This window comes from Larimichthys crocea, chromosome XII (assembly GCF_000972845.2).
Source record: "Larimichthys crocea isolate SSNF chromosome XII, L_crocea_2.0, whole genome shotgun sequence".
In the NCBI taxonomy this organism is placed as follows: Eukaryota; Metazoa; Chordata; class Actinopteri; family Sciaenidae; genus Larimichthys; species Larimichthys crocea.
The window spans coordinates 29522982-29543618 of NC_040022.1; the positions used below are offsets into that span (position 1 = coordinate 29522982).

At 43.9% G+C, this 20637-nt stretch overlaps 1 long non-coding RNA gene across 1 annotated transcript; it reads right to left on the minus strand.

Annotated features, from left to right (window-relative positions):
• Nucleotides 1–5: 5 nt before the first annotated feature.
• Nucleotides 6–20300, minus strand: LOC113747154 (uncharacterized). Its single transcript, XR_003463388.1, has 3 exons — nt 19862–20300; nt 1096–1285; nt 6–204 (listed from the first exon to the last, which is right to left on the minus strand). It is a non-coding gene; the product is annotated as an uncharacterized LOC113747154 (long non-coding RNA).
• Between the last annotated feature and the right edge of the window lie 337 nt (nt 20301–20637).

The following is a 20637-nucleotide window of genomic DNA, read 5'->3' on the forward strand; positions in this document are numbered from 1 at the left end:
CTGGTCCTCGTCGTGCTCATCTTCTTCCATTTCCTCCTCCTCCTCTTCCTCCTCCTCTTCCTCGTCCTCTGCCCCTGGATAGAGATGTCGATTGTTTCCCAGCATCCTTTGTTGCTCCTCGTCGCTGGACAGGGGGCTGAACGGCATCGTCATGGCGACACAGAGGGCGGCACCAGTGGCGACACCATCATTCCCAGAGAGACACTGCAACGGGAGGAGGAAAGAGAAGACATGTTGAAACCAGAGAGAGGAAAAGTTTCTCCTCCGGCTGTATCCGGGCCTCTCTGTACCACTCCAACAAACTCTGGTCTCTATGGGAACAGACTGCTTCAGTTACAGACATACAGTACTTCTAACCCTCACTGCATGATGACATACTATTCACACCTCATGTATAAATGAACCCACTTGTACTGTTAATTCTCAGCTTCCAGACTCGGGCCAAACATGCTGCCTGGGCTGTTAAACTCGATATTCACCTGCAGATCCGAGCCCAACCGTGAGAAGCTTTCTGTGTCGCCTGAAACACGATAGTACTAAGGCGGGCAGGATTATACTGTAATGTACTAATACTACTAAAGAATAGTATGTAAATTAGCACGGTGTATAACTGTGAAGAGCAGCATTATTGAGGTCATATATGAGGTCAAAGTTTTCCTCTGCAGACGTTGGTATGTGTTTACCGTTGTAGCAGGTAATGACATGTAGAGAGACAGTAGTCTCTCTGTTCATCTGTCTGTTCATTGACCCACAACTTTGGACAGGTTATCACAAAATTTGGCGTCCCCTGTGCACAACCATCAGGTGAAATATATCTCTTTCCTACAAGATTTCCACGACCTTCACTGAGCACATGAGAAAATAAACTCTTTTCTCTCTCCGTGACATCTCAGGAAACAATATCAACTTTGCAACACTATCATATGCCCAGAATATTCATGCTTCCTGGAGGATAAACCTTCTTCCAGTACTTCTGTCAGGATAAACTCAGCCTCAGTAAACTAATGTACCACTGCACGTCTGCTATATAGACATGCTAAATGGACAGCGGCTCTTCATATGGTAAACTATACACTCCTTTGCTCTTGCCATTACCCCTGAGAGAGCTGAGAAGCCACTTCAGAGCATCAGTGATGCAGCGCTGTGTTCGAGTACAAGCCGAGCAAGATAACAGATCTGTCTCAGGTGGCTCCCGGTCGGCTCCGCGTGCTGTTTCAGGATTTTCAGCACCGGCGTGAGAGACGACACTCAAATCCACACCAGAAACACCAAATAAATACGTGATCTGAAAGTAATGGAGAGAAAGAGTTGAGTTTAAGTATAATTTTAGGTATTTCTACTTGTTGGTTTTAGTTACTTTGCAGATTTCCAAGAGGCGATGTGAAGATCATGCAGCAACAAAAGTGTGCAAGACAAAATTTCAGATGGCGCTTTTGTATCTCAACACTCATCTGGAAGAAAAAATCCATGTCAAGGTCTGTTTTCATTTTACTGCGAATGAATGTCGAGTGCAGAATAATGAGACGACTTCAAATTGCAAATGAAGTGTGTGTGTGTATGCGTCAGTGTGTGTGTGTGTGTGTGATGAGGCAGTTGGGAGACATGGGGGAATCAGTGTTCTGTTATAAAGCGAAAAGAAGTGTTAGACACATAATGTCAAGGCTTTCCTCGTGGGACACCGGGATAAAAACTACAAGCTGTCCAGTTCGACAAGAAACAGGAAGGGAGAGTGAAAAATGAGGTGCCACAAGAAAATGTGAGGGACAACAGGACCAAGCACGAGGCAAAGAATACTCATTTTAATGTGTCAATTAGGCAGCTATAGCTTTAATCATTTATTTGATACCAGCGCAGCAATATAAACCTGCACTGTGCCTGAAATAAAGGACACCATCCTTCACTCTAACAGAAACATGATTTTCAGACTGAATCTGAAGCTGCTGGTTTCTGTCTGGAGAATGTTCGTCATTCTTCTCTCGTCTTTCAATTTCTTCTCACTTCTCACGCAAGCAAACACACTCAGCGCCGGGCTGCTCGTGACAAACACCGACTGTCTGCCTGGCAGCGTTTCTGTGGCCAACTTTTAAAAAGCCTATTAGCAGAAAAACTTCTGTTCACATGTCGGGAAGAAAACTGTGCAGCAAACTGTAGAAGTTTCACAGACAGCGCATCCAGATTGTAACACCCACTGATACAGGCGAGGACCTCAAGAGGATACAGACTCATAACACTCGACAACCAAGAACGTTGAATTAATCATTATTATTACTTTGCATTTTATCGTTATTGATGGTTGTACATGGCAATTTAAATGTTACACTTGGTAATTCATGCACTTGTGGCTTATTAAATCCATAATAATGTCTTATATGTTTTGCATGTAAAGTCCTCATGTCTGCAGAGCTACATGGTAACCATTAACATAAATTCAGTGGAGCAAAGACTGCAGTGTGTCAAGTATAAAGCCGCATAAAATGGAAGCACCTAAAATATACTTAATTACAGTACTTGAACAACTGTAAACATTAATTAGCACTAACTGGGCTCTCATTATAAAGTTGCTTCAGCTATACAAACTGCATTTTAAAGCTTCTGAAAAACGTTCAAAAACCTCCTTTAGATGTAAATGAAAATTAATGAGGCCGTTTATATGTAGCTGTTTCTGACCGTTGGAGGATTGGAAGAAAAATGTCAAAATTAAAGCAAGCTTGTGAAAGAAAGAAGAGTGTGAGTGAGAGAAGGGGATGTCAGGGGAGGAGGAGAGGGCTGGAAACTAGATTGTTGGAGGGGATTGATGAATAAAAGGAGTCAAGGGCGCAGAGACAAAGGAGGCCAGGAGAGTGAGAAGGCAGCAAGGTTCGTACAGTCTTGTCAGAAAGCTGACCAACCGCGGAGAGGTGCCTAAAGAAGATATGATAATACATGGAAGAGAGAAATCCATATTTTTACATAGTGCTGAATAATCAAAGATAAGAAGGAAGGAGAGGGAAGACAAAGGGGGGAAGCAGCGAGGTGAGAGGGGAGCGATTAAAGAGAGAGAGAGAGAAGACAACAGTGACGGAGATGAAGAGAAAATGAAGGCAGTAAAAAGACGGATTCAACCAAGGTGAGACAAGACATATCGCAAACATGAATAAAAGCTAAATGCCAACCAAGCAGCAACCTCCACTGCTGGGAAATGAAGCACAAAGTGCTGAAAACTGCAGTTTCTCTATCGTCCACTGGAGGCTGGCTCCAGAAGTGAGTCAGTCTCCATAAGTCCCCATGTTTCACAGCAGAAATAAACATGTTTACAGCCTGGTACAAAAAACTGTTTTGGTCTCTGTAGCTAATTTCCCCGTTCATGACAACTGTACTGAGGGTGAATTTATATACAACTCACCTGTTCAGGTTATATTAAGGCTTAAAGTTATGCAGGATTAAGAGCGTGGACGCTTTGATTGACAGGTGGGTGCTGTTACAGATGGCTTATTAGAGCATCGTCATTCAGCCCGTCTCATGATCCTTTGCTGTATTAGAATGGTATCTTTTACTAATTAGCAGTAATCACAAATTACAGCTGAGGCTGATAGGAATATGATATTTGATCATAAACCAAAGTTTTAGACAAATTAAAAATTTGACCTACGGCGCCAGATGAAATGTTCATTAAAGTTATTACAGGTCACCCTGAGGGAGACATGAGCGTGTGTGCTGAGGTTCATGGGAATCGATCCGGTAGTTGTTCCTTATGGCGGCACTAAAGGAAAACTAAGAAGATGACCAAAGTCAGTAGGATTCATCCTCTGGGAACCATGAATGTCAACAATGAATCACTCTGATAGTAGTCAAGATATTTCCCCCATCCGGTGTCATAAAACGTGGTGCTGATCCAGCACGTTGGCTGATTGTGCCACCCATACAGACACGCCGCTAGCATGGCTGGAAATAAGAGGGGGTTGGCTGAGGGCAGAGAGGAGCATATTGCAAAAGGAAAGGTGCCAGAGAGACGAGGAAAGGACACACATGAGAGAAAGACGAGAGAGGACAGAAAAGAGCAGAGAAGGACAATGTGAAAGGTGGCTGTGAAATCAGAAGTGTGAACTCACCGGCCTGGACGATGAAGAGCCGAGAGGAGCACAAAGCAGAGAGGATGAAGATGGGGTCGAACCATGACACCACCAGAAGCATTTTTCGGTTGAAGTTGTCAAAACTAGCTCTATTATTATTTTCATTATGTTTGAATTTGGCCTTTTTCCACATTTCCATGCCAAAAAACGAAAAGGCGTCCCCCCCTTTTTTTTTTTGTAGAATTTCACCCTTGTAACGTTGGAAAAGGCTCAAACAGCATTTAAACCCTCACAGGATGCTAGAACGCTCCACTGAAAGCCATAATGAATTTTATTTTACGGTGAGGAGCTCCTTTATGCGGGCAGAGGTAGGTTTCACTGCAGGTTTTACAGACTGACACGTTGAAGCTGCTGAGTAAAATCCACCCACACTCGCACTGTGATCACCAGCCTTCTCAAAGTGGCTGTCGTGACAGACCTGTTTGTCACACGTTTTTTAGTTATCTATTCTGATTTTGTAAAGATTGATATTAGCCAGATAAGTCAGATAAGCCGGAACGGGTCAGGACAGAGTGAAAATTATGAGAGAAAGTGATAATCAGTTCTCCAGAGAAAAGTCATGAGTCACACACAGACTGTCATAATGAATGCCGTGTGAATGTGTGAGCTATCAGAGTTAAGATGAAGAGGACGGCGGAGAGATTAGATATTGCTTAATGCCAACAAGTGATAATCACGTCTTCCTCTACATATCTCGCTGTCGTAACTTTTTATCTCCCTCCATCCTCCTCAGAGAGCCGTTTCAGGTCACATCATTAACGCTTTCAGTCAGCTCGGCAAACTTCAAACTATATTAACCCTGCGAACCCTCAGCTTGTTGAGCAATCAGAGATGTTGGCTCTCGTCGGGGAGTAAGAACACCCTGCATGAACGGTGAGGCACAAGGGCGGAGTATGTGTAAATCTGCACGTTATTATATGATGAAGTCTTGCATCTACCTCAATTATATCCAATAATACCTTCAATTAACTTTGGCTGTAGGCTACACATTAAATCTCTGCAATCTGTTCTTTTAAGACAGTGTGTGTTTCGGGAAATGTGCTCATCCGCTTTCATGCTGAGACTTGCAGTAGATGAGAGGATTTGATACCAGTAAATATGAAGTGACCACCAAAGCAGCCAGTTGTTTTTTGCTGAGCATAAAGATTGGAAACAGGAAGGCTGTGAGGCATTTTGGCAGCTCAGCCAGAGAAGGGCCCGATAACACAAAAGCCCAACAAAGTCTGTGCGAATTTCCCGGCATGTGTGCCCAACTTTCATCTTGGAAGACTTTGGAGAAACATACTGGCTCTGTTTAATCAGCACCTCTAAATCTGACTTACAAACATTTTATGCTGTTTGTTTAATCAACACAATAAGTGTAACACGTTGTGGTATTACAGTGTGACTTCCTGTTGACTTGTCACTGTTTCTAGTATTTGTGTATCAATCTTCACATTTAAGTCTTGGATAAGTTGATTTCCCTCTTAATATCATAGTATTCCTTTAAATTAAGTCATTTAATAATATCACTTATTATAGATACACCTCTCCTGAGCTTAGCATGCATGATAAGCTATACAGAGCGGTGAGTTAATGCGCATTACGAGATGGAAAACTTTATTTATTTTACTAGCAGTGTCATGATAGATCGGGTGCCCCTGCCTTGGCATATTTGCTTTGTAGCTTTTATATCTGTCCGCTCTGTCGTCAGTGCTGCTTCCATTAGCGTTTGTTGCTGAGTCTCAGATTTAAGACACAGCAGTGTGTTATGCACTCACACGATATGTCATCCTTGTTTCATATGCAGCTGTTTCGTGCGTGCAGAAACGCTCTGAATTTTAATCATTCACTCGTAGCCTTGGTAACACTTTATTTGGATCGTCCGCCTACGGAGAGTTTATAGAGTTTTTGTCACGTTTCACAATGTTTCGCTTTGTCTGTGGATGTTTGACTATCTATGCATGACAATTCATATAAAACTCTAACTAAAGATGATTTCTGTGCCTAAGCCTGGCCAAACCTTCACCACAATGATATGATCCAAAAACAGCTGTTGAATCTAACAAGCTGCTGAAATATGACAAACACAGCCTAAATAATCTTTGATGGACATTCTGGCCGCTCGTTGTAAAAACTGTAGAAATCTATACACACGTGGTTCTCATGGATCTGTCTCATGTATGTACCTATGTATTTAGAAGTCTTGAACGTATCCTGCAGAAAAATAAAAAGATTAAACTGAGCTGCAGATACCTCAGGCTGACATCTATTCATTCACATTTGGTCAGTCTGCGTGACACATCACCGCTTGCTGTTTTTTGGCAGTACTGAAATGTTTTAGGGCTGTGTCGTTTTTTTTCTTCCTGCATTGTTATATTGTAATCAAGAACGTGAGCTCCAGTTGTAAATCTACAACAGCGAAGCTTAAATCAACAAAGAAAACAGGTGGCTGACAGCTCGGGTGGCGACACACTTGTCAGAAAGGGAATGTTAAGATATTCATGCGCGTGGAACAAGTGAGATGAGCCATTTAACATCTGTTTCCAAAGACACAAAGCTCACGGGGGGAAGTGTTTAGCAAATCTGTTTTGGCGATGAGACGATAGATTTGATCCAGGTATAAATCTAATCCAAATAAATCCTCTCTCGAACCCGCCACTGGTGGCAGAAGACGATGAGCAGAGGGAAATGGGGTCATGAGGCAGCGTTTCTACTTCCACTTGAGGAGTTTTCATGGGACACAAGTGAGAGAGAAAATGAGGTAACTTTGCTGGGTGACTTGCTGGAGTCTTGACCTGGTTCTACTAAGCTTCAATCTGTCAGAGGTCTGTATGATGCCATCAAAAGACTGATATCCCACCAGCACAGTGACATTTAACCTCCCTCCCTCTCTCTCTCTTTATCTCTCTCAAACACACATGTGTCTTCATGTGCTCTCTCTCTCTCTCTCTCTCTCTCTCTCTGGTTCACCGTCTCTTTTATGTAGGACATAGCTTGTATATAGATAGATATTTTCAGTGTCTTGGTCCCCAGGAAATTTCACTGGGAAACTTCCAAAGAACAGATCGCCCCACTTTCCTGCCACTAAACTGGAACGGCCAATTTCCCTCCCTCCTTGTTTGACATCGACACACAAAATGGCACTGTGATGTGCACAAATGGACACCGCAAACCTCCTTGAATCCTGTTTGTGTGTGTGTGTGTGTGTGAGAAATCGGACATCCGTCACTGCAGTCCCTCATGAAGCTGTGCATGCACATGGATAAAGGCTAATAATGTGTGTAAGCTTTGACCCTCTGGTCAATTGAGCATATATGTAATCATCCTCCAGCACTAAGGTGTCCACGTACGTCACTGAAAATGTCAATCTAAACTACAGGGACCCAGGGGAGCTCCGGCCAACGAGCATGAAGCCGTATGTTCTACTCTGATGTAACCATCCCTTGTGCTATAAAACTAGGGTGGGTGCCCGTGGAGGAACCTGGTTTGAGTTTGACAGGAAGGGGCGGGGTGTATGAAAGCGTCACTGGTGTCTTATCATGGAAATTTCACAGAATTGGGACCAGGACACCTCCAAAAAGAACACCAGCACATTTGGTGTCCCAGAATCTCTTTCTGTGCACCACACGCTCCATCATGCCACCGTGTCTGCACCAGAGATGGGTTAGAAAGAGTTCTAAGGAGATCACGCCCACTTAGGAAACAGGAAGCGTATACCGCTTCATATCACTGGCACAGCTTTCTATGCATCATCTTTTGTTACAGAGCATCTTTGTCTACAGTCAGCATGCCAACAGGAACACCAACAGACATGCTAACAGCTCTGTGTGACTGTACGCCAACACGTTGATGCTAAGCCGATATATGCTGTGTGTCAATGTGGACTTACTATTCTGAGTACATAAGTACGGAAGCCCTAAAAGGCCATACATACATACATACATACATTTTATTCCACCCGTTTTCCCGTGATAACGAGATCATTAATCCGAGATCTCGAGAAAACAAAACGATAGTCTAGTGTATTAAAATGGCAAATGCATGTAGTCCATGATACGGAGCGAGCAAACATATTACGCCACTGTAAAATTGACACACTTTGGCTAATCCTCACTCCAGTCCTGAGATCAAGTGTACAAACCTTTGTCAGAAATTATGGATCAAGGAGATTTTACAGTAGAGTAAATATTGCACATAATGCCCGTTTCAATTCAAAATAATGAACTTTGAGGCTGATCAAAATGATAGTAAATATGCTTGATACTGAGTGAGTGAACAATCAGGAAGATCCTGAGATCAAGTGTATCAACCTTGGTCAGAAATTATGGATCAAAGGGATTTTACAGTGGAGTAATAGGTTTGCTCGCTCCGTATCATGGACTACATGCATTTGCCGTACATTCTGTAATATGGGCGCACCCGATTTAATACACTAGACTATTGTTTTGTTTTCTCGAGATCTCAAATTAATTATCTTGTTATCACGGGAAAACGGGTGGAATAAAATCTATGTATGTATGTATGGCCTTTTAGGGCTTCCGTACATAAGTGCATTCACACTGTCAGTATGGCAGAATCACAGAGTACCTGGATGGTCCACGGTCACCTTTTTGGCTACGCAGCAAAAGGGGAGGGACCACCAGCATTGAGAAAATGGCAGCTGAGAAAGTCGCTGAATACTGTTGAAATATATCTTTTATATTCATATTTTGGTGCTCAAATGTTGGGCTAATGCTTCATCCAGTTGCAATTTGGCTAAAATGTTGTGATTGTCATTTACAGTAAACACACAATAACTGTACTACTCCAGGAAGTACATAGTGTACACAGTGTGCTACGCAGGTATTGGTCATAAACCAAAATTAAATTTCTGACCTGAAGATGAGAGGTGAGAGAAAGCAGTCATTACATTTAAGATTCATCCTCTGGGAACTATGAATGTTGAGGTGCTGAAGGAAAGGTCAGGGGATCGCCATCACCAAGTTATTAAGAGTAATCTTCTGGGCACCATCTGCACAATGTTTTATGGCAATCCATCTCGTAGTTATCTCAGTTTGGACCGACCAACCATCAGACTAACTTTGCCATGTTGTCAGCATGCCTAAAAAACAGCCTCCCACTTTCAAACATCTTACTCTGAAACTATAGAGTTAACCCATCTAATGTAAACCCAGGCCAAAAACACTCTGACTGAAGACATTCATGCTTACAAGAAATCAAAAACCTTTCACGCCGACAATAAGCCCAGAGACATCTATCCAATTGTGCCTCTCTGATTTTTGAGCATCAAAAGAAACAGTAGTGTAGTACAAGAAGCGGATTTAGAGACATCTTGGGGAAAAGCAATAAAACAAAACCCTGCAGGGCTCCCTATATTTAGACAACAGTGGATTATAGTGAAGATGTGAGTGGGTGTATGAAACTACATGAAGACACAAGAAAGAAATGTGTGTGTGAGCTCTTCCTGAGGGGTAAAAGTGACCTCGTAGCCTATTTCCCTGCGGTTCAAAATGCACTTTGCTTCAGGCACTTTGCTTCACAACACAATGACTTTTCAGATTTTCTCATTTATATCACATTTATATTTTCCAAACTAGTGAGTTCAGATTAATAAATGTTTGCTGGAAGGTAGTGAAGTCAGAAAAATTACAATTAGCAGTTTCCCGTCTAATCCCCTTTGGTGCACTGCATAGGTCACCTGCAATATCAATTTGTATACAAATGCTATTACAAGGTTGCTGATGTCCCTCGAGCCAGAGGAGTGCTCATTTGCATATCCATTGATCAAACAGTGGTTTGGTTGTTTACAAGGACCTGTCAAATCCTGACAGTGGCTGAATGTCAGGAACACCCACAAAGCAACCCCGGTTTGACTCGACAGCGAGCTATGACTCTTATTTTGGAAAGTTTTGCAGTAGTACATTTTTGTGTTTGTGACATTAGGAGCTAAAATGTCGCTGCACTGATTCATTTAAAAATGAGACACGACTGAATCCTGAAAGTTTCAGTGATTACAAAAGCGGATACTGCATCGACACTGCATTTCCCAGAGGTCCAAACAATGTTAGACATTAGATCACATGAGTAGTTTGTGCAAGAGGCATGTGTGTATGAGAGTACAAGTACAGGTACACAGGTTGTTAATTGTACTTGTAGTATATCATTGCACAATATATTTAGAAATATCCACTTCAGTCCTTTTCTTGGAGTCTGAATACAACATGTGAAAACACTGATATAAGTCTGATGATGGAGGATTTGCAAGAGCTGATGCAAGGCAGTGATGTGTGACAGCACACTGAGCCACTGTCAATTATTTGCCCTGTAAAATGTCAGAAAAATTGTGAAAATGACGATCACAATTTCTAAAAGCCTGAGGTCACATCTTTAAATGTCTTGTTTGGTGTCACCAACAGTCCAGCACAACAATATATCCAAATCCTCACAAGGGAAAAAGCATGTTTGATAATTCTGCTGTTAAAAAAAACAACTGGAATATTTCAAACTGTAATGTAATGTTGATTAACGACTTGATTAACTGGCTAATCATTTCAGCTCCACTTTATAATAAAGCAGTCTTCTTTGTGTGTATGTAAGAGGCCATGGTGTTTGTTTAGGCTTATCTATGCTTCACAAAAGAGATGATGAAGACAGTCAATCAGCTGGGGAGCCAGAGCGCTGAGATCTCGTTCAAACAGACTGCTAATTAATCAGCTTTATTCGTCATCGCGACTAAATCTCTGAATCTGTACTTGTTTTCCGCTAGCAGCTATCTACGGTGCTGAGTAACATCCTAAATCACACAGACTCATGTCTCTAGTCTGGCTGCAGAACTGAAGTGGCGGCTCGGCACAGAGTGGCAGGACCCACTTGCCTCCCCCACTTGGGGCCATACTGGGGGCCAAGTTGTGGCTATTAGTTGGCAGAGCATGAAGAGCTCATGAATAAATAAGCCAAAATGGGAATAGCTGCAGGGGAGGAGATTGCCTGAACATACGAGGGGCCGTGAAATATTAAAGGTGGATGCTGTTTCACGGCTGCAGGCGTCAAATGGGAGCCCGACCATGTGGCAACCTCCGGGTCGTCCCTTTTTGTTTTCTGCAGCTTCACACGCCTCACTAGTTCACATTCACAAGAGCCTGCTGGATTTCTGTTCCCCGACTCTCCTCAGAACAACGTCCTTTGAAGCCCTGTCAGAAAGCAGAGTCGACATAGCAGAGGGGAAGTTTGATCTCGACCCGCCGGGAGTCGACCAGAGGCTGAGGGCTGTGATGAAAAGATGGGTTTCATGAAGTGGTTGGAATTAAACACCTTGAACCAGGAGACAGGATGAGAGCTGCGATTCATTAAACACTCTCTAATAGAGGAGATGGAAAGAGCAGTCCAAGCTGGACAAAGCTGTCATGGTTTGAAAGGAGCTCCTTGTGTGACCATGTGAACAGAGTATTTTTTAGCTTCCCGCGGTTCAGCAGCGGCTGAATCAGCGCTTCTTTCATCAGTGTCTGTGGCTCCACGTTTCAAGGCTCTTCAATGGAAAATCTATTTCCTCTCACAGATACTGCATCTCAAATGGACACATTACTTAAACACACAGCTTCTGCACTCAGCGATTCTTGGTGATGGCATTCTTCCACGCAGACTAAACAAACTCAACCTGAGTTAACAATGAAAAAACTGATATCAAATAAAATCAGACACATTTCTGCTAAAATTACACGATACTGTAATCTTCACCGATAAAGAGCCAGACAGTGATGGGGAATATTTCTATTTTTACTCCACTACAATTGTTTGGCAGCTGTAGTTACCACTGACAGTGGAGTGTGAATATTTCAACCCATTTCTGATCAATATCCCATTGTATTTTTAAAAATAGAGTTTCATTTTTCATAATTTGTGTGTGGTAATCCTGTGTCAAGCTTCAAACACCAAGGTCACCAACACCAGACCCAGCAGCAGATAATATTACTGCCTAGTCCAGCAGCAGTCAGCCCAGCTCGGCGTCTGTCTTTCAGCCTTTTATTTCACCAAGCTCTCACCAACCACTAAAAGTCAGTCCCACATTTACTCTTGTCCGGCGGCTTCTTGCTCGCTCACTCTCTCCTTTTCTCTTCTTAGCTTCCTCCACCAATGTCCTCTTTGGTTTTCCTGGCCTCTGCCATTATGTCCCTGGTCTCTGTTTCCTGGTCTCTGCCCACTTTCCGAGCTCCGCTTCTGGCATGACACCATCTCTGCTCCCCATTTGCATTAGCCCATGCCTGAAAACCTCCTCTTCACGATAGTTCAAAAGGAATGACGGGCAGCCCTGCTAACAGACTGAGCTAACATGAGCTAACAGCAGCTACAGCTGTCAGCAGTTTACTTCACTGTCCATCATAAACTCTGTAAATCACAGAGAGTTGAGGCGGAGCAGCCGGAGGACATCAGAGGGAAAACCAGAAAACATTTCCTCCATAAAATATGATCCAGTTTCACCAGAATCAGTGAAATAGTTGCTGCTGTGTGACTTAGTGCCGTAAAGCGTTACGTACTTCTCCCGACCCGGAGCCCAAAGTTACATAGTGCAGTCAGTGTATTGATCTGATTACAAATCAGTGTAGCATGAAAATCATTTAAACTCAGTTTATTGTGGAAAAGCTACACAGTGTGACACGTACAGTTCATGTTGCATGATACTTTACTTCCTAACATCCCTACTGTCTTACAAAAACAGATCCACCTCTTTGTCCTTCACTTCCAGAATCCACCGGGACTCGGCCGCTTTTGATGTGCAACTGTCGCCTGTGCTTCGTGTTATCTGGCTCGAATGTGACAGAAAAGTAACAAAAGAAGCCGGGGAGCCGAACGAATTGCAATTCACAGATTCAATCAGGCTTCGTAAACTCCAATCACAGAGGGGGAAAGCCATCACATGCTCCTGTTTTAATCTAAGCGATGTAGGCCAATCAATATGGCCTCACATCAAACGACTCCTATAGGCTGTATCATCTCCTTCGCCCGTGCATCCCTCCCTCCAGTTTGTGACTCCTCTTCTCTCCTTATAGCTTCCATTGACAACCTCAACGGCAGCACTGCCTCTTATTGTTTCCCCCCTTTGATGAAACACCTCAACTTTGTGTGAGCATGTTTTTATGAATGTGTGTAATGCGTCTGTGCACGTCACCATCAGATCCTCCCCCTTCTCCACCCTCAACCCACATCTGTCAGCAAATTTGCCCATTTCACATCCAGCACTGCTTACCATGAGGGAACTCACGCTGTCTGGTGTCCAGGCGAGCTGGCAGTGTGCACTGTATCTCGTATATCACCTCCCATTCACACTGCTATGGCCTCCTTCCATTGTTACTATAAATACTGCTACAGCTGTGCTTCCATTATTAATGCGGCAAGACGCCCAAACCTTCCCTTGGCCCTGAACATCGCCGATTCATCATCTCCCATAAACTTTAAAAAACCCAGTGCTGCCTACTGCTGGTGCAAGCTGACACACATAAACAAGAAGATAAGGGGCATGCACACACACCAACACACACTGCTGTCCGTGACAAGTTCAGTGGTGGAGGAGGAAGCAGGCAGAGAGCGAGAATAAGCATGGAAACCAAAAATAACACATTGCATCTTGATGACAGATCAGTTACTGTTTGAAAAAGACTGTAATGCAATATGGAAGCAGAGGGCTGGAGCTCAGTGGAGGAGTATTGAATAAAGCTGTATTCTTTTCTTTTTTTTTGCTGAGCTGCAGTAAGAGATAGAGATATAATACAGTTATTTAAAGAGGTTGCAGAGAGAGACGGAGAGGAAACAATCAGCTGTTTCTGTAATGTCAAAGCTAATCACCGCGTTTAAAAGATAAAATCACGCAGACTGTGTTTGGGATGTGTTTCCCATCAGCTGCAGCTGTTTCCCCGACACGGTTACGCTGTGACAGAAACAAGGTGATGCAGCTCGACACCTTCCAATCACAAGCAGCAAGCCTGACACCAATTTGAGTGTGCACAAAGCTGCAAGGTACAAACAGTGACATGTCAGTCTCAACAACACCACAACAATTCTGGACTGAGCTGACGTGCTAGTTAACGCCTATTTCAGTGACTTTAAATTGTGACACCGCCAAAAAAAACTCAAGATATTTTTATATATTTTTTATATTTTGTTAAGAGACATGGAGGAGGACAGAGAGGCAGTGAACCTTCCTTAATATCTGTTTGAAAGTAGACAGCAAACAAGATGCAACAATCAATGGTTTGATTTCAATCTATGTCACCAGACAGCGTACGCAGATTTTACACATTTCTCTGTGTTCGCTCACAGATAAAAGAGCATGTCACTCGCCTCGGTTGGATACTCTCTGAGCGCTGCTCACGATCCTATCAGGCTGCAGGGCTGCACTCGAGGATTATGGGAATAACAGTGAGAAGAAATGTCAGATTCCCAACATGAAACAACAAAGTGTTTGTGTGTTTGGAGTCATTTAAATAAAAAAAAAATCTAAATGACACAATTACACAAACACACCTACCCATTGCTCTCAGTGGTTAAAATATCCTCTTGTTTCGTGTAGTGTGCATCCCAGTGTTGGTTAAATTGCCAACCCGACATTTGCATGTCATATTTACCACATGAGAGCTGATTTGTACAGTCAGCAGTGTTGTCGTGCTGTTTCCCACAGGACCTGAATGCAGCATGAGATCCTGCAGCTGATGCTTATGCTGCTGCCTTCAACCGTACACACACAAGCATATACACACAAATCACACTCCAACCTACATCATCCCGGGCCAGCACTGCTCAAGCGCCGCCATGCATCTGCTGCTGCTAAATATAGCAACCTGACTGTGATGATGCAGCGGTGACTGCTGGGAGAACTTAAAACCCCCACTCAGCCCCACTCTTCACCTCTCAATGGCGCAATTAGCCCCAATAAACCGAGAGTGAATTCATGATGCATGAAGTAGTCTGGCCAGAGCTCTCCAAACACCCCCCAAGCTCCCACCATCTCCCCCAGTAATGACCATGAATGGAGTCATTGCAACAGGACAGATGTGTTCTGTTTGTGAGGAGACGAGGTCAGAGAAAATGAGCTAAGGTGTATCACTGTGGGAACCAAAGCCTGGCTGGGCATTGTAGCAAAAACACATTTTATTTTAAATAGGCTGCACTGTCTGCCTTTGGCAATTTAGCCGCCACTGAAATCAGCTCGAGACAAAAGTGTTGAGAAGTGCTCAGGTACACAGGAAGTGATGCAATTTTGTCACTTTGTTCTGTTATTATGTTATCATGCCTCCGTCAGGTTGACATTTGTTGTTCAGAGCAAAATAAATCCACAATTACCAGATGGATTGCTATAAAATCACAGACACGGCACCCTCAGGATGAATTCTAATTACTCTGGTGATCCCTCGATCCTCAGTGCTCCCATGAGACTCAATGGTTTATGACCAAATATCTGCAACGACTAATGACCATCAGCCACAGCTAAGAAAGATGAAAATGATCATTATACGTGCATCATGAGCATGCAGAAGTTAAGGTAGTTTAAGGCAAGAAACAAAAGACGAAAATAATCAGGCATATGTGTGTGTACATGTGCGTGCACACCTGCTGGTAAAAATAGTGACAGTAGCAGACAGAGAGCAGACTGCTGAACACCAAGACATTGTATTCAGTCAAACAACTCTTGCATAACAATATTATTGGCAGTCACACGTTGCATTGAAGTTCATTATTTCAGAATTTGTCCTGGGCAGAGTTGAGCTTGGCGAGCAGCCAACCTTCATATCACCATCTGTTGTCCTGAGGTTTCTCTTTGGGTTACCTGCTTCACTAAAAGTAACACTGGTAATCCTGGATTATAATCGGTGGTCATCGCCTCATGAGAGGAAGAAGCTGGTTGTTAACTGTCACGCTGCAAGCCACATCATCAGAACTATTATCAAAGTACAGACGTAAGATAAAACCAAGTGTTTTACACGTTTTGATTTGATCTTCCCCAAGTTCAGATCATATAAGTGATCCAGCTCCAGCATCACACAGGAGTTATATTCTTATGTCTCAATGGCTCTCTTTTTTTCGGACGGGGGCACTTTTGTGCTCATCTAACCGGTTTGAACACCCTTACCACTAAACATCACCTCTCTTCAAATCAAAGCAGGGTCATTTCATGTCAGAGAAGTATCAATTTTCCACGGCAGGTAGAGAAAAATGTACTGTTGGTAATGACGGCGCCTCTGTCTCCCAAACACCCCGACAGCCTATTAACACCGGACAGAACCATCACTCTGGTAAGATGAAACATTCGCAGACGGCGAAATGATTAATAGAGACGGAGCGACTCGCGAGGAGGTAGGTGGATGGAGGTAAACGACAGAGGAAAAAGGAATAAGGAGAAACAGGAGAGAGGACAACGTTGAAGTAGGACAGAGCGCAGGGGAGGCCTGTCTGTCCCAGATCAGTCGTTTACTGCTGGCAAGAGAGAGAGAGAAGGAACGAGTGAGAAAAAAGAGAGAGAGTAAACGAGATGGCTAAATCTGGAGTTATGAACTACATCTCCCCTTGAGCAGCGTAGCAAATATTGAAAAGAAAGTTAAGCTCTGCTCCCTCCACTTGGGTAAATATAACAGGAGAAAGGATGAAAACAATACAGGCGACAAACCCTCAGAGAAAATAAGGCTCTGATGATGGTACTTTGACAAGTTGTCAGCACTGAACAGGGAGATAATCAGTCCAAAAGACACAGACATGCTTTCTTTTCTTTGCAAAGCTTTGTGGAAGGAGATCCTGAATGGAACATGGCTTGGAAAAAAACTTAATTAACCAGCACGTAGGCCTGTTTTTCCTCTTGGAGACAGGTAGGCTCTGCCCCAGCGTGCTGCTAAATTTCCTTTTAGCCAAGCTTTGTTGAACTGAACGAGTGCCGAGCAGAGATTTTGGTCCCTTTGATCCCCAAAGAGGAGCTGCATCGGTTGGAAATGTCAGCTGTGTCCTCGGTGTGTGTGTGTGTCGTGGAACTTGTGTGGCGTTCCATTTCGCGTTCCGACCAAGGAGGAATTAATGGAAAATCCCTGCTTACGAGGGCTGCATGTTAATTCACCTGCTCGAGTGGCAAATCACGGCTGTTTGCTGGACCTTGACTCTCTTTGTGCCAAACAACATCTGAAGCACAAACGACATGACAGTCAGTTAATCAACACTCAACAGCGGCTGCATCGGCCTGTTGGACCAGATCAACTTGACTTCCACAGGCCAAATTAATTGAGCTCCCAGGGAGTCAAACTCAACAGATCTGGGTTCAGTGTAACTGCGCCGAAACCTCTGAACCTCTGCACATGGACAGACTGCTGTTTGATGCTGAGTTTTGTCTGTTTCTTTCATCATCCATGCATCAAATATGACATAAATCAGACCAGCCTGAGGACAAATGCACAGCGAGGCTGTCCAAATGTCCAAATGTCCAACTTCACAGCAGAAATAAACATGTTTACAGCCTGGTACAAAAAACTGTTTTGGTCTCTGTAGCTAATTTCCCCGTTCATGACAACTGTACTGAGGGTGAATTTATATACAACTCACCTGTTCACATTATATTAAGGCTTAAAGTTATGCAGGATTAAGAGCGTGGACGCTTTGATTGGAGGGCATGTAGCATCACAGCTTATTTGAGCAACCAGCCAGGAGCTTGTAGTGGCCGGACTGTTAAGACCCGCAAAGACCCGCCTCAGACTCTGCCTCTGATTTGCTAACACTACGCCTAACATAACCAATGTGGTACCTCATCCCAGTGACCGCTCATGGTATTGCAGCTAAAAAAAGCCCCATTACAAAAGCTGTCTGGAACAGCGAACAAGATCAATTATGATTCTTTCTGTTTTTTGATCCATTGAGGTTTTAGATCTAGATTTAATCGGTGATGTCATCGCAGTGTCTAGTCTATTGGCTGAGGGTGAATTTGAGGGCGGGGCCAGTGGAAGAAACACTGCTGTGCATATTAATCTGGGCGAGTAATTCTAGTCAAAGGGAACAGGTCTTTGGGTCTTTGGGTCTGGTATCCAGTTCTAATAATACATCATGTGGGTATCAAATGATATATGATCTCAAAGCAACGTTAAAATGAAGGACAGAGGATCTGTAGTCGAGCCTCAAAGATCTCTGCCTTAGCAACTACAGAAAGGTCAAATAAACGTGAAACTGATTGAACCACTTGGATCCAGCACGTGCAATCTATGACGATCTATCTTGCCATGTATGACTGACCGCTTGACATCAGCATGTGGTAAGTGTGTTTGAACTTAGAGCACCACTCCAAACAAATACTGAGTCGAGTAGCAGCCACACTTAACACAATAATCACTACACTGTGTCAAAAGCACTTTCAAACATCAACACAGACTTTACTCTCCTCCGGATCCCTCGTGATGGTGTCGCTCAAAGTTTCCACGGACTACAGACTCATGGTGTGTCTCCTCTGATGATCCAACATCCTCTACCTCCATGTCCCTGAGGCACGCACACATACAGAGCATGAATGGCATGTGCATGTGTGAGTTACTATGACTGTGTGTGTGGGAGCGATACACCACTGTCCAAATCTTTGTGTAACTGCACGCAGAGCCTCGTCTCTCACGCTCCAACGCCTCCAACAACAAGTTATTCGCAGTTTAACTTGAAATCTTCCTCGCACTGCAACACGCGAGTAGCTCGTGTGTAATTACGCGCCCTGTAAAGTGACCTGCCGTCACATTCCTGTGGGCTGCGTTCAACAGACAAAAGCATCTATAGATAGACTCAGCTCAGGTGGAGAGATAATGATGGGGCAAACACATGTTCCCTGCTGGCAGGCAGGGTGACCCTGTTCTGGGAGAAGCAGCAGCTCAGCTGAGAGGACATCAGTTTGAATATGTGCTATCCAATTCACCTGCTGTTTAATGCATGATAAAACACGTCTATATCTGCTCCCGGGTGTATTATTTCACACATTTTTTATGCTAAGGTGCATGTGTGTCCATGTTCATCCATGCATGCACTACAGACAATATGCCAGAGTAGCCAGAGTGTGATTTACTGGGTGATTTGATGCACTGGTTAGCCTTTTAATGTGAGCACTGAGCAGTGAGCTGCTCTGTGCAGATCATCAGCAATCCATGGCTGGCATGTAAATGTCTGTGGGAGGGATTATCAGTTTGACACTGTGATAAATGCATGAGCTATCTTTCTTACATCTACCTGTATCTGTGTTTTACTGGTGATGCCACATACATCTGATCCCCTATCTTGTCTTTGCTTCATCTACAAATGTGTGTCCCTCCCCCTCTTTTTTTATTCCCCCACTTTCTCTCCTCTTCTGCCTCACTGTAAACCCGGGATAGTGTAGCCATCGGCTGGCATCAAGGAGTAATCCACTGCCAAACACCGCTTGGTTTGCCTTCTTTGTGTCTGCAGATCCTCTCACAGCTGTTTCTCCATTCGTTTTATTTTCATCTTTATTTTGTGCAAGCTTCATTTAAAGCCGGGATGTTGCATGCAAGCACTGTCATGTGAGAGAAGATTTTCATGTCTTACATCAATGCAGTAAACTTGAACATGCAAACCCCCTCCCACCCCCGGCTGCACACATACATACACCCTTTTGACTCCACCACTATCTCCCTCTACAAACATGAAACTGTACTCTCCTCCGCTTTGCCATGCACTCCCTTCATTCTCCATGCATGTCTCCTTAAGAGAGGAGGAAAAAAAAAAAAAGGAAAAGCAGAAAAGACAGAAAACATTCTTACTGGCTTCTACAATCCCTGATGAAATACAGAAATCCCTCTTCTGGAAAAGGGGACAGAAGTAGAAAAGAGGAGGGGGGAGCCCAGCGGTTGCCAGTTGCAGAGGAATAAGGAGTGAGGAGGGGCGAGCAGGAAGATGATGATGAAGAAGAAGAAGACTGGTTAAAGGGGGAGAAAAAAAAGAAAAAGACAATCACTGCTGCAACAATGAAGAGCCTCCTCCTCCTCCACAGCCGCCGCCGCCGCCACAAGAAATTAGAAGCTGTCCGGCGTGCCGCCGTACGCTGAGGGATGGAGCATTATCCTCGGCTCCCAGCCCGTCCTCCAGCAGCAGCAGCAGCAGCAGCTCTGTAGTAACACTTCTATCCGCTCGGTCCGGCAATCTCCCCATCCCTCACTCACTATCCTCCCTCCTCCCTCCCTTCAGCCTGTTCACAGTGCCTCTCTCTCTCTCTCTCTCTCTCTCCTTGTACTGGTTGGTTGGTTTCTCTCCCTCACCCTCCCTCCCATACCTCTCTCTCTCTCGCTGTTGTCTCCCCTCCTCCCTCCATCTCTCTCTCCCCTCCATCATTACCCGGATACAGGGCATCCCCCTCCCTCCCTCCCTCCCTCCCTTTATCTCTCTCTCTCTCTGTCTTTGATGTTTTGGAGTTAGACTCTTAGCTGTGCTGTGAAAAACTGTCTTTTTTTTTTTCCTTCTCAGAGAAAGCACCATGAAACAGTGGGATCCACCCAATGGTACTGAGATACACACACCAAACACAGACACACACACACAA